This window comes from Coffea eugenioides, chromosome 1 (genome assembly GCF_003713205.1).
Source record: "Coffea eugenioides isolate CCC68of chromosome 1, Ceug_1.0, whole genome shotgun sequence".
In the NCBI taxonomy this organism is placed as follows: domain Eukaryota; kingdom Viridiplantae; phylum Streptophyta; class Magnoliopsida; order Gentianales; family Rubiaceae; genus Coffea; species Coffea eugenioides.
Window position 1 is genome coordinate 22,695,598 of NC_040035.1, and position 14,438 is coordinate 22,710,035.

Here is a 14,438-nt window from a genome sequence, read left to right on the forward strand (position 1 = left end):
ATGAGGGGAAAGAAAACAAGGGAAGCCCTAAAACAAAATTTTTGGCACGTGAGAAACACATGATGGACGACCACTATCCAGCCAATAAAACTTGGCCACGTCAGCACAACAACCACCATTTTTAAAAGATTCATTCGCGCTTTTACTATATAGGTTGATAATAATAATAATAATTAATGTAGATAAAATTACTATTTTTTATTAGCCAAAAAAAATTGAGGAACAGTGTTTTTAGGCCGGTTATAGTGCGATTGTTAGCAAGTTTTGGGGTGTTTCGGCCATTTGGCTGTAGGACTAATTGGGGTTTATGGCCTCTAGATTGGGGCCGGTACCCAGTCTAGACTCCACAGGCTGGATACCGATGCAGAGTTCTAATCTTCTCTCTGAATTGCCCAGCCTGCGATCATTTTGTTCCTTACCCTGTTACCCATGCCCCTAGCCCTCCTTGCCCCTGCCCGGCTCCTCTCTTTCCCGACAAGGGCCAATCCCTTCTCCTCTCCCACAGACCAAGAAGAAGGCCAAAAATTGGCAAATGCAGCAAGTAAAGGGAGATTCAGACAAAGAAACCTCGCCACCATCAACACCTTCATATTCTAGGTTTTCTCTTTTCTTTTTTGGGTTTTAACCATCTTTCTGAATCCTTTTTTTCCCTTGTGCCGTTTAATTTCGATGTTGAAAATCAATTGCTCTCTCTCTCTCTCTCTCTCTCTCTCTCTGTCTCTCTAATAATTTCCTGCAATTTTCTATTTTTTCGTTTGTGCTCATTTGCTTAAATTAAGTGGTTAATTAGCTTCTGTAAATTTAATAATTACCATGGAACTTAACGTTTGTTAGTATTATGTGGTTGAATAGTTGGAGATTTTCTTGTAAGTTTGGAAATCAGGGAGGGGAATGCCCCCTTTCTTGCCTAAGATGCACTGGATTAGGCTTTTCAGAATTGGTCACTTAAGAGAAAGATTGAACTGGGTTGGGTGATGGGGAGTGCCTTGTATAAGATGTCACCCACTGAAGTAGCCTTCAACCCACTGAATTCGTTTAAGCGGATTCCATTACTTAACAATTTTCATTGCTTGACTGCTCATTGCTCCTGCTTTTTGTTGAATGACTTGGTGGTTTAATAGTTTTTTTCTAATCTAAAACTTAACACCCTAAAAAAGGCCAAATAAAAGGCTCAGGCACTAAAGATGGCTAAGTTTGTCAAATATGTGAGGACTGTCAGGAAGAAAGCCAAGAAGGTTCATACACAAATGACCTTCCAGGGTCCTAAGACATTGAAAAAGGATGAGAACCCAGAGTATCCATGCATTTGCGCTACTCAAAGGAATAAATTGGACCATTATCAGATTCTCTAATATCTTTTGACTTCAGAATTTGCCAAGAAGAAGATTGAAGATAACACTACATTGGTTTTGATAGTTGACATGCGTGCTAATGGGGAGATTAAAGATGCACTGAAGAAGATGTATGACATTTAGACCAAGGAATTGAACCCTTTGATCAGGTAACGATTGCAGGTCACAATGGCATTTTAGCTTGTTCCTTTTCAGAATGCTAAAAATAGTTTGTTGATTGGTCTTAAAATGGTGTGTTTGCACAGTGTTGCCCTTCTTATCTTGAAGACATTGTATTTAGCAATGTTTTGGCTATCCATTTTGAATATACAACCAAAGTGAAAATGTTTATGCCACGCTTATGTGCTTTAGAAGAACTAAAGCTCTAAACTAAGATCGCCAAACATTTTAGATATTGAGAGATTGAGCAGTGGAGTGTTATTGCGTGATACCTTTTGCCTGCACATGCCCCATCCGAGCCATTATATTTGCAACCCAAGCACGAATTAAGTTATGCCACTAAGGCTATTTTGAGGATTGTGTTTAAAAGTAGAAGTTATCAAATTGGAAGCCATTAAAGTCTCTCACACATATTTTAGGCATCAATTCAATTATATCTGCTTCATTTAAGTGCATTCTGTTCAAGTTTTGCTTCAAATTTCATGTAAATTATTTTTTGTAAATTGGAAAGTGAATATTGAGTTTTTAGTGCTCATTTCGTTTGCATTTTCAAGGTATAGAAGAGTTACAAGAAACCTTGACACATGATTAATTATCTTTTTGTGTTAGTACTTTGTAGAAATTGGCTGCAAGATTCAGACTAGGGGCCTAAACTCTTTCATTTTCAGTTTTTGTGATTGGGACTTTGATGCCACATATTGGGGAGCAATGGGTGGCCCTTGCTAGACTGCTTCCTCTAACTTTGGAGGGGTTACAAGAGTAGAACAGGGACTCAGGGAAGTGGACTACAAGCTATTAGTTCATGTGATGACCCCGCTTTCCCCCTAAGGCGTATCCCAAGGTTTAGCGGATCGCCTGCCCCGCTCTCGCCAGAACTCACTACAGCCCTCAAATAAATTACAATGTAAATCTCAAATACTATATCAAATACTCCATGAATTTACATACCAAAAGTGAATCGAAATTCAAAATATACATGAGATATTCCATCCAGTCACACTAATAAGTTAATACAAGTGCTTCCTTTGCCTCGAGTCCTGTGGAGATGAAATAAATATTTTGGGGTGAGCTAGAAGCTCAGCGAATGTCCAGTAAAAATCAATAATCAAATAAGTTTCACAATAGTGCATTTAGATGATATCATGAATCAGTGATCAAATGTAAGTTTATTGCTTTTGTGAGCCAGTGAAATCATTGTACTTAAACATTCAATGCTCAAATAGATCAAGTACCAGTTATGCAATACAAGGGAGCCATCGGTGCTCCAACATTCAAGGCAAGTCAAATGTCAATAAGGTGGAGACGTTAGTGTTAAGCACAAGGCTTCCAAGCACTCATTTGAGCCAAATCATTGTATGACACACACGCAAGCACACATGATATGCAATCGAGTAAACAGTGCAAGCAATAGTTCGAAAAGTAACTTTGGAAACAGTTTTGGAATCACTCACCAACCACAGCTCATGATCCTCATCTATCATAGATAGTTTCCCTGCTCAAGTCCAAGTCCTAGATCACAAATATCATGTCAATCAAAGGAAATTCTAAAATCATCAAGTTCCTTTCACCTTTTGGCATTTTAATCACAACTGAACCTACACTTATCGGATTGAGATGAATCTTATGGTGTTTCGAAACTAAGACATAGGCCTACATTTATTATGAAGACCTACAAAGCCAAATCATGTATTTTCATGGTAAAAAATTGAAATCTCAGAAAAAGTAAAAGCTGTCGGTTAAACAGGGCATTTGGGCAATTAGGGGTATTTTAGTCATTTTACAAGTTACAGTGCTCCGATTGAGCTGAAATTTTTTGGGTAGAAAGCTAACTCAAATTCCTACAACTTTCATGTTTTGAGCAAGAACTGATTTGGCGTTTATCATGGACGAATATGCAGTTCAAGTGGTGAGTGCAAATCTGGAATAATGCTGGCCGCAAAGAAATAATTGGGAAACAAGAGATGTCTTCAACAAAACTTAACTTCCATGGCTCAAATCCAACATACAATCATATAAACTCAAGTATCTTCAAAGATTAGTGGGTTGGTAATACTTTTACCTCATTTTTCCATCAAAACTCAAGAGGAAAGCCACCAAGAAGCTCAAGAAAATTCTTCCTCCAAGGCTCCTCTTCAAGCTTGATTCAAGAGTTTATGGAGCAAACATGTTTCCTCTCTTGTTTGAGTAAGAAATCATGGCTGGAAAATGAAGCTTTTCCTCTCTCTTCTCTCTCTATCATCCGGCCACCAAGAAGGAAAAATGGAAGAAGATGGAACAAGTTGGTAGCTTCTTTGGTTTATAAAGAAAATGGGTTGGCCAAACCTTGAATGGAATTTTGACAAATGTCAATTGGTAATTCCTTCCTTTCAAAATATCTTTGAAATCTTGCCAATAAACCCTTCATTTCCACTCAAATATAGTTTGCACATCCAAATAAGCTTGACTAGTTCAATTAACCCTTGCAAATGCTTTTAAAATTATTGAACGGAAACAAGAAGGTATAAAATTATATAAAAATCATTTTCCAATCACTAAGAAATACAATTCATTCAAAGTAGAAAATTTTAAAAATAATTTTGTTTTCGGGGCGTCACAGTTCAAAGACAAGGCTAGTGTTGCGATCCTTGATGTTTGTTGTGGATTTTATTTTGTGGGATAATCCAACTGACTAAGCCACACTCATAAGTTGTCTAGTATTTCTAAAAGTAGTAGGCCGACACTTGTTGGCACAGCTGCAGTTCGTGTCAAACTAGCAGCAACATTGCTTTTTGTAGACTTGGCAGTATTCCGAATGCATCATATAATGCATGTCACTGTGTTTCACTACAATCATTGGATAGCAGATATCATAGTGGACTTCTTCCAAGTTGGAACTCAAAGATTGCTAGGTTAATCAATTTTTTGTATTGAAACTTGATGAGCATAGAACCTATGAATATTAACTCTTTTTTCCCTCTAGAATGTACATTCAACGTGCATGCTATTCAGTGATTGTACTCGATATAAAGACCATTTATTTATTATTATTATTTTTTTGAAAAAAATTTCTTTTCAACATTTTTATTAATGTTAAAACTGTATTTGGGACGTCGTGGGGCTCCATCGTGTTTTAAGTAGCTAATACATTATGCATTTAGGTTTGATGGTACTTACAAATGTTACTAAATTTGTTCTTCTTTACAAATCTGGGCACCCCATGCTGTGCGTGGGGCTCCATATCTAGTTCTCCTTTAAGCCTCTAAAAATTGGAGTTCTTTCTCCTCCTCATCATCAAGAATCATTCTAAAAACTCAAAATCAAGATCATCATCATCAATGAACAATACTTGGTCTATGGAGAGCGAAGTGAGGGGGGTAGCATTCCTTTCTTCTAAACCTCTAAAAATTGGAATTCTCCTCGGATCAAGACATATGTTGGGCCACAACCAATATCAGTCGCTGGTACTCTCCTCTTTACATCTCTGTTTCGGTGCTGAAAATTTGCACACTCTGTTTCAAAATTTTGCTGAACAAAGAATTTTGGGGTTTTTTTTTTTGAGATTCTCAGGAAATGGATTCTGATTTTCGTTGAAGGGAGGAATTAAATGTTTTTTGTGGGTGTTTGATGAGCTTGCTCTCCTTTTTGCTAAAACTGAAATTTGGGTTTTTGGTGATTTTTGATGAAATCATTTGGTGTTTTGTTTTGTTTGGACAGAGGGAATTATATGGTTTTTTGTCGGTTTTTGATGAGATTGCTGTAGATTTTTTTTAATATAATTACTACAGACAGTCTTTTTAGTAAGTCTTTTTAGTAAGAATGAACTTTGGCTTGGGTTTGTGCTCAGATTGAATATAGATTTTCTTGTTCTTGGAAATGTGAACTTTGGGGCTTTTGTAGGTTCCTGATGAAATTTAATGTTTATTTGTTGTTATTGACAAAAAGAATTGTGGGTTATGGGGTTCCTGAGAAAATTGAACTTGCATTTTTATTATGGCTTTCCCACTTTGTTTGAGACTTTGGGGCTCATGAAATTGAATAAAAACTTTTTGGGTCTTGAAAGAAAGAATTCTTGGTTTTTTGGGATTTTCTCTACATTTATGTTATGGTTTCCCCACTTTTTTTTTGGTTTTTTGTTGGTTTGTGATGAATATGAGTGTATATTTGTTGTTCTTGAAAAATAGAATTGTGGGTTTTTGGGGTTTTCTAAGGAAATTGAACATGCACAATTATTTTATCTTTCCCACTTTGTTTCTTGGATAAATTTTGTATGATGAATTATGATTTTGGATATTGATATTAAGTGTTATTAAATTTGATTTTGCTAGACAATGCTTTTATTTAATATGAGGTATGTTATCATGCGGATATGCACCGAGTTATTCTTGGTATTTGGATATTTTTTTCAAGAAAACTTACAGCTACTAATTCTCTCACTTTATGTGTTAGAAGTGGAGCTATGGATATGTACTTCCATCCAAGTTTTTATCTTTCAATTGCAGATTGGCTTGTATTTGGTTATTTAACCAGAACAATGTTTTTGGCTTATTTACAGGATATTTAGGACAGACCTGAAAATTTGCATGATTCATTCATTTTGGTCATGTCTTATTCTCTTTCTCTAAGGACCCTTTTGTTTACATGTTACTTTCTCGAAATGCAAATTTTTTTAGCTACATACTGATTTTGCTTGTAGGAGGTCATAGTCAACTGGAGTATTTGAAACTTAAAGCACCTTATGAAGTGAGGCAAAGATGACAAAGATACTTCACTGCTGGAGGATGAGCTTCGTAGCTAGATTATGGATATGGATTAAAAATTTTGAAGGACAGTAGCATCAATTTCCTTTGCATTGTTCTGATGCTTGGAATCTCTTGGGTGAGGACCTTGGTCCTTTAAACAGCAGGAACTTGAATCATTGGAATTGTAGCTTGATGTGTCTCTGAAGTAGGCCTACTCAGGTAATGAACTATACCATTCTCCTTTTCTATTCAACTCCATACAATGCCTCTTTGAGTAAGTTTGCATGGTCCATTCACATTTGTCCTATCTCAATGCCTCTCCAATTATATTTACTTGTATTTATTTTGTTTGGGAAATGTTATGGTCTTATTTTAGTGTTTTAGGATTGACCTGAAAAGTTGCAAGGTTAAGTCTCGTGTTTTTTAGTGATTGTAAATTTTTTGAGTTCCTTATTATCTGTTGGGCAATGTGCCTAGTGCCTTATTTATATGTATGGTCCATTGATGAGATATCGAATTTGGCTTAGAATGATAAATAGATTCCTTGAAGGTTGGCATCTTGTCCATTAATTAATGATGTCATTGGTAGCAACAATGCTGGTAATTGAATGAAGAATTTTGTCAAGATTAAAACATTTAACTTAATCATTGGGAAAATGAATACACTATCTAACTGGTATCAGTATTGTTACTTACTTATCTGTTCCCTGTGGCTTGGTGTGGAATAATATAAACATTGAACTTGCATGGTTTCAGTTACTTTGGACATTTTTCATGCTTTCTAGTGATTGTGGAGTTTTTGAGTTCCTTATATTTATCAGGAAGGTGCTTAACATTTTAGTTATTTAGGTGTCACTGTTGAAATGGAAATTTTGTTTTGAAATGTTAAGTGCTTATCTCCTTCTCTTGTCTTCTTATTCTTCTTCTTCTTTTGCTTTCTTCTCTTGCTTTCATGTGCTTTCTTTCTTCTTCTAGCTTTTAAGGTATGAAAAGCCTATCAATTTCATTACTGCATTCAAAGGTCAACACAGAATCAATTCCACGAGTTTCTGTTTTGTTGAAAATTCTTGTTTTGTTTCTGAAAGTGGCTTTCAAAACAAATTTTGGAAGTTTCTTTTCAATTATTGTGCAATCTGAAATTCCTAGATGAATGCTTTGGTCTAAAATTGAAAGTATAAGTTCATCTTTGGGCTCAGATTGAGGTCAAAGTTAAACTAGCTTTTTGAAGAAATGAGAAGATGATTTTTGTTGAACATGGCAAACTGAACCCAAGAAATTGTTAGCAAAATCAGAAAAGAAAGCCAAGTTCTTGACACTCATGTCTCATGTTCAAACCGTTTTGGTGTTGATGACTTTTTGGCTCATGTTGTACATCTCTAAACCACGTACATTCTGATGTTCAGACCTTTTTGGTGTATGACTTTGTTGTACATATCTAAACCATCAAAATATGAAACCAGCAACATGACATGCCTCAGTTATTTACTTCTCTTAGGACCTGACATAAAAAGACCAATGTGATGTTGGCCTTCTTATTGCTACCATACACAATTGAAACGTTGTCAATTCTTTTTGCTACCTTCAGAGTTGAGAATTATTCAACCCCTTGTTGATCGCACCCCACTCTGGGGTTAATTTTTGAGGGAGATCAGATGGAAGCTTGAGTAGAGAACTTGCTGCTTATTGATGAAATCAAGAAGGCTTAAACTTGTTACAGCTTCAAATTTCAAGAGTTTGAAATGGTTATATCTCAATAGCCAAAATAAAAAAGAGACTTAGAAGAGCTCAAAAAAAAAAAAAAAAAGAGCTCAAAAGAAAAATAAAAAAAAAGATTGAGAAGAGCTCAATTCTCAAGGGCTGACAATGTTTACTTCTCCCAAAAAAAAAAAGGCAGATTGGGAAGAGGCTTAGATCTAAAAATCAGGAAGCCTTTCGAAGAAAGAGAGTCAACATTTTGGCAGAATGTAAGAGCCCCAGATTTTGGTGGGGGTAGGCATTCACAGGTTTGGAACCATTCAGAATATTTTATTTTTGGGCCTTCACTATCCTTTTCTTTGCTCACACTTGTCCCAAGCCTCATTACAAGCTGATAAAAGTCCAAATGTTGGCTAATTTTTGTGACAATTATGAGAAGGAACACTATTCTTTCACCACTTCAGCAGTTTAAATGAATCTGGTAGCACAACTGTTGTAAGGTGATCATGAGATGAACTTAACCAGAAAAATGAGTACTTTGAGCCTTAATCTCTCTTTTTTCTCAGTCCAGTAGCAAAGCCACGTTACAACCAGCACAAAAGTCCATGTGATTGGTTTCTTTATGGTCAGTTAATTTGACAAGATCTTCATTATCTAAACAGAACCCTAAGCCTAATTGTGTACAGAGCTTGATATAACAGTTTGCCATATTCTGTATAGCTCATTTTGATATTTCTTAGAAGGATGAAATACTTTTGATTATTGAGTCAAGCATTCATCCAAGAAAATCATTTTATACAGCAAGTGATTTTGTTGGTTTGTTTTGCATGCAGATTTCTTTATGATGAGTAAACTATAGAAGTTTCATGTATGAAAATACCAGTTTTCTTTGACATCATTGAAGTTTACATGTTTTTCTGGAAACTCTTGAAATTGGTCATGACAGGTGACCCTCTTGAACCAAAGTGTGTTGTTGATAGGTGCTCGTTGATTTCGTTGTCGGTTCTTTTTTGACTATTTTTTATTCTTCTTTTCTGGCATCATTTTCTCTACCATATTTTCCTTGTAGTTTACCTGTTTTGCTGGAAACTCTTGAAATTGGTCATGATAGGTGACCCTCTTGAACCAATGTGTGTTGTTGATAGGTGCTTGTTCATTTCGTAGTCTGTTCCTTTTGACTATTTTTTAATTCTTCTTTTCTGGCATCATTTTCTCTACCATATTTTCCTTGTAGTTTACCTGTTTTGCTGGAAACTCTTGAAATTGGTCATGATAGGTGACCCTCTTGAACCAATGTGTGTTGTTGATAGGTGCTTGTTCATTTCGAAGTCTGTTCCTTTTGACTATCTTTTAATTCTTCTTTTCTGTCATCATTTTCTCTACCATTTTTTCCTTGAGTTCTAATCTGCTGTGACTTTCTTTCTGTAGTTCTGAATCTGAGGAGAGATAAACATGAATATGATATTTAAGTAACATAAACTGCTGGATCTGTAAATTGCTATTTGGGCAGGAACTACTTTTGTTAACTATATTTTGAATCCTCTTGATGGTAACTTTTTCTTTGTTTTTCTTTTTGTTGGATTGGTTGTTTGTTTTTGATTGATTCTTTGCTAATGTTAAAATATTTTTCTTTGGATTTGCTGAGGTATCTCTCTCTGTAAAGAGAATTGCGGTATTTAAAACCATAGAGAACTTCAATTCCATTCAAGCATGGGCTTTCACTGTCCCAAATTTTAGGCTTAGAATCCCAATATCTGCTGTGCAGGTGATCATCTGGATTGCTTTATGATATTAAAGCACAGGATTTGCACCTAAAATCGGCACGTACGACTGCAAATCAAATTCATTATCCTGCCAGTCTTCACATCATACCGATATCAGGAGCTTTATGTATTTACCCTATCTTCAAGCTGTTAAGAGATTCTTCTCCTTTCAGGTCCTTCAAGAAATTACTGCTGGTCTTCTTGATTCAGCAAATGGCTCAGGGATTTTAGGTTTATTGCTAGAATATGCAGGACAATGATACTTGCTCATACTGGAGAAGCTCTCTATTTGCTGGTTGTTTTCTTGTTGACGGTCAGTTTTATTTACTTTATTTTATTTTTTTATTGGTGCACAGCAGTTTCTAACTATTAGCATATAATAAGTGATTAGCCTGTGACAGTTAAATAAGATCAAGAGCCACCCTGTTCGGTTCATATTTTGATTTTGTCCTGCAATTTATACTTTGAGGGATCCCCTTCAGCTAATGCATGACTAGAGAGGGATTGTAGTGAATGGGACAGTTAGTGATACTTGTGATGTGTTATATGATTATGCCAATCTCACCCATTAAGTTGTATGCTGATATGTTACATGATTATGCCAATCTAGCCTGTTAAGTTGTGTGTCAATATATTTCATGAACTGTAGTAGTAGTTCAAGAAAAAGTGCTCATAAAGTCAAAACGTTTTCAACGTTAAAGATGTTGAGAATTCTCAAGATTTTGATGGAGCTTTGGTTGCACTCTTTTGTGGGAAGATGAAGTATTGCTGATATGGTAGCTCATAAGGATTTTTCCTGTACTATAGATCTTATAACTGGTGTTTCTATTCTTACTTCACTAGGATATGATGCAGAATAGCTGCAGGAATTTCCCAAATACTGGGATTGTGGTTTGGTTAACTGAGAGATAAAAAGAGGTATAGATATCAAAGAATCTCAAAGAGACTGGCTAGGGGACCCAACAATAAGGTTTAATGTGGAAATCTTGCTATCTAGCAGATTTAGTTGAGAAAAATAACTGCTGAAAAAAAATTCCCTATAAATACAATAAATGAACCAGAAGTTACATTCCTTCACATTTGTATGGTGAGCTTTGAACTTAATATGCAGAGAGCTAATAAGTTTTTGGTATACATAAGCATACACTAGGGAGATGTCTATAGTCAAAATCAATTTTAGCCCAAGTCCCAAATTACTTTCTGTAGGACACTGTACATGTTTAATCATGCTCTACTTCTGATACTTCCAAAATGTTTCTTTCTGATCTCAAATGGACAAAAACATGAGTATACCTTTTTGGCCTGTGAATTTCCAACTACTGCTTTATTAGAGTTCGTATGTAATATATTGGATTTTGTTAATGACTTTTGCTCGGGCTAGGGTGTCTCATCTGCCATTGACTTTCAGTGAACGTGAAAACAAAGCTGGTTCTTGAAGATATTCTTAGCAAGCATAGATTAACAGCTTCATTTTAAGAATGTCAGTGTCATGTCATTCAAGCCTTTTTGGTTTCAATTTGAAGTGGCTAATCCATCGATCATATTTTTCTTATGCCAAACTGCATGGATACATGTACTCATGTTCTTACATGCAAGCCAAAAATGCATATTTGGGTTTGGTTTGCAAGCTTCTAGATTGAGCATCTCCTTCAGCCACTCTCAAATTGCACTGAATGATGGAAAATTTTCACTTCCATTTTTCTCTTAGAATACCGTTGCTATGTTTTTCTTCAGCTAAGTCCTTCAGCTATTCCCATTAAAAACAGTACCATTAACCAATCTGTGCTTCATTTTAAGTCTCTCCGCACTTTTCTTGCCTAAATATGACTTCGGCCTTAATATTGACACGGAGTGTAGGAATACCCCCAAAATGTCATTTCACTATTCATTGTCTACGGGTACCCTTATCTCAAACTTTTTTTTTCTCCGGGATACACTCGATTCAGAATTGAATGTTGGTTGTTTCACAACTAGTTGTACAAAATATTGATATTAAAGATTTCATACTAATTGCGGGTATTGCAGTTGGTGCCTTACAAAATTATTATGGCATCAATTTTCCATGGCACAGTAAATCTACGATAAACTGAATGAAAAAAAGACATTATAAAAACCAAAGACAAGCATTCATCGACAACGGGAGTGACGGACGGAAGGTGACTCAAAGCTAATAATATGCCACCAACAACTCTAAAAAAAAAAAAATTAGAAAACCTTGAGAAAAATACAACTTGGAAGAGCAAATAGGTAGAGAGGAAACCCATGAGAAATTTTCAGTCTCTAATCAAGACTTTGCTAATAATAATACTCCAATTAAGTGTAAAATTTAGTTCTGTATTTTAAATTATACATCCATTTTGCTAGAAAGTGAGTAAATTTCCAAGATTGCTCAAATTAGAAATTCAAGTTGTTGCAGGACCGTCTGAAGGAAGGAAAATGTGTATAAATGTATATACACACACCCACACGCATGATAGTCATTGAAATTTTGGTTGTTATCTTGTTGAACTTCCAATGCCATTAGCGTAGCTTTCTTTATTAAGTAAATCATGCTAGATAATTTTCAGTTAGTTTATTATTAATATTGGTTTCTATTTTATATATTCAAAGAAAAAACTTAGGGTGCATTTGATAAAACTGAAATCTGAAAACCGAAGTTTGAAATCTAAAATCTGATGTCTGAATCTATTAAGTTATTAAATTATTAAGTATTAAATCTAATACATTTGAGTACATATCACATTCAGTGATAAGTGAATAGCTTATCACTTAATTTTGGAAGCAAGTTTTGAATAGGAAATTTAGTGCCACTTAATTAATTAGGATATTCAATTTTTCGTTATCAAACGGTCTGAATGTGTTAAGATCTAAATCCATTAAGTTTTAGTGTTGAATTGGGTTATAAAATAGGGTCTTAGTCAATTCCAGTGGTCAAAAAACTTAGTCAGTTCTATTGATCTTTAAACTTTGCGATTTATTCCTAATTGATTCTTAGGTCCTACTATGATTTTTTACGAAGGTTAAGAAAGTGTGTCTTGAATTGCAATGAATCTGCCAACTATTAAGATGCTGGTCAATTTAGTATCATAGAGAAAGCCGTGAAGTGGATGGAAAATGCTGATGCATCTTTAGTTTGAATTTACTGAAGGGGTAGGAAGCTTAAATTTGGGCACCGAAATGGTATCAGAGCCCAGAAATGATCTATATTCCCTTAAACAATAACGATGATTATTCTGGTTGGCTAACAAGATTACGATTCCCAAATTTAAGTCAAAATTTAAGTTTGGGTTGGCTAATAAGATATTTATATTTATGATTCTTGATATAAAGGATATTTTTATTTGTAAAGTATATTCAGGATGCATTATAATTATTGATAAGGTATTAAATGAGTTTGTGGAAGTTTCCATAAAATTTTTTCAAGAGAATAGAGTGCATACCGTATCAAGACTAGCAATTTCTTATTAACGAAAGAAAAGGGTCCATTATGCTTCCATAGCTTTATTTCTGATTTTTTATCGACAAAACTCCAGCTACCTCTCCTAGTACTTCTTACTTGGGCGTTTTAACCTCCAATCACAAGGGTGACTTCATTTAAGGGACGCTTCAGAGTTTTGCAGCACAATAGTTTCGTTTTTTACCTCTAAGCGTACTCAGATGCAAAAGATGAAAAGTTATGAAGAAAACTTCTTCTTTTATTAATGAAGAAATTGTAGTACAAGATAGATTTAGCACACCACTCTCTCTCTTTATTCACTAAACATGAACATGAGAGAAAATTTTATAAGGTAAAGTTGCTTCTTCGTGGACTCAATGAATGCCCTTTTGTACAGGCCATCTATCTATTTATAGAGGTTGGTGGACTTTAATGCCGGACTTGAATTGATTCCTTTCACGGACTTCAACTTACTTCAATTCCGTGGACTTGAACAAAATATTTTGGATTCCAGGAGTGACGTAAGTGCTTACGTCTTATTCTATACTTTGACTGCTTGATGCGGTGTTCTTATCTTTTTTTTTTTTCTCCTTGGTACAAGTCGAACACGTGTTATTTTTGTGTTTTCTCATCCTGCATAAAGTTTTGATTGTTTTATTGCTAGATTTTATTCGACTGCTTTCAAATAAACGTATTTTTCAATTTAGATAATTCATTGTTGCCTGCGGGGTCTTTTCTGCATAAGTAGTCATTATTGAAAAAAAATGCTCCATTTCCTCCATATATACGAAAATCTTGTTTGGGTGTATTTTCAAAATTTTGCAGAACAATTTTTATTCAAAGGGCTCTTTGATAATGTATCTTGTTTTCAGAAAAGTATTCATATTCCTTTCGTTGAGGGTAAACTTTTATGTCCAACTTTTTATATTTCATAATTGTGATATGATGAAAGATATCATATTTATTTGAATCTTCAAAGTCTAGTCCAACTGAAATAATCTTGAGCATCAAAATATCTTTGGGACTACATGTAAGATTATTTTGATAAATATGCTTTATTGCTTCTTGATTCTACTAAGGGAGTTTGAAAATTTCAGAAAACTTAGAAGTAGTCGTGTGTATAGCATTGATTACTCCAAAATTGTACCACTTTTGAATAAAATTGCTATCATATCCCTGCACACAATTCATCCGAGAATAAATTTTTATGAAATCTATATAATATATTTTCGTATTTTGTAAACCATATAATTCTCTCATAAAAGAATTGTATTTAGAATTGTATTTAGAAATGAGCGGATGTTCATTACTTATA

General features: G+C 34.8%; 1 long non-coding RNA gene across 1 annotated transcript; it reads left to right on the plus strand.

Moving 5' to 3' along the window:
* The first annotated feature begins 372 nt into the window (after positions 1-372).
* On the plus strand, positions 373-13,950 carry LOC113749075. Its single transcript, XR_003464493.1, has 5 exons — positions 373-597; positions 1,417-1,501; positions 6,184-6,448; positions 9,690-10,000; positions 13,521-13,950. It is a non-coding gene; the product is annotated as an uncharacterized LOC113749075 (long non-coding RNA).
* Positions 13,951-14,438: the final 488 nt, after the last annotated feature.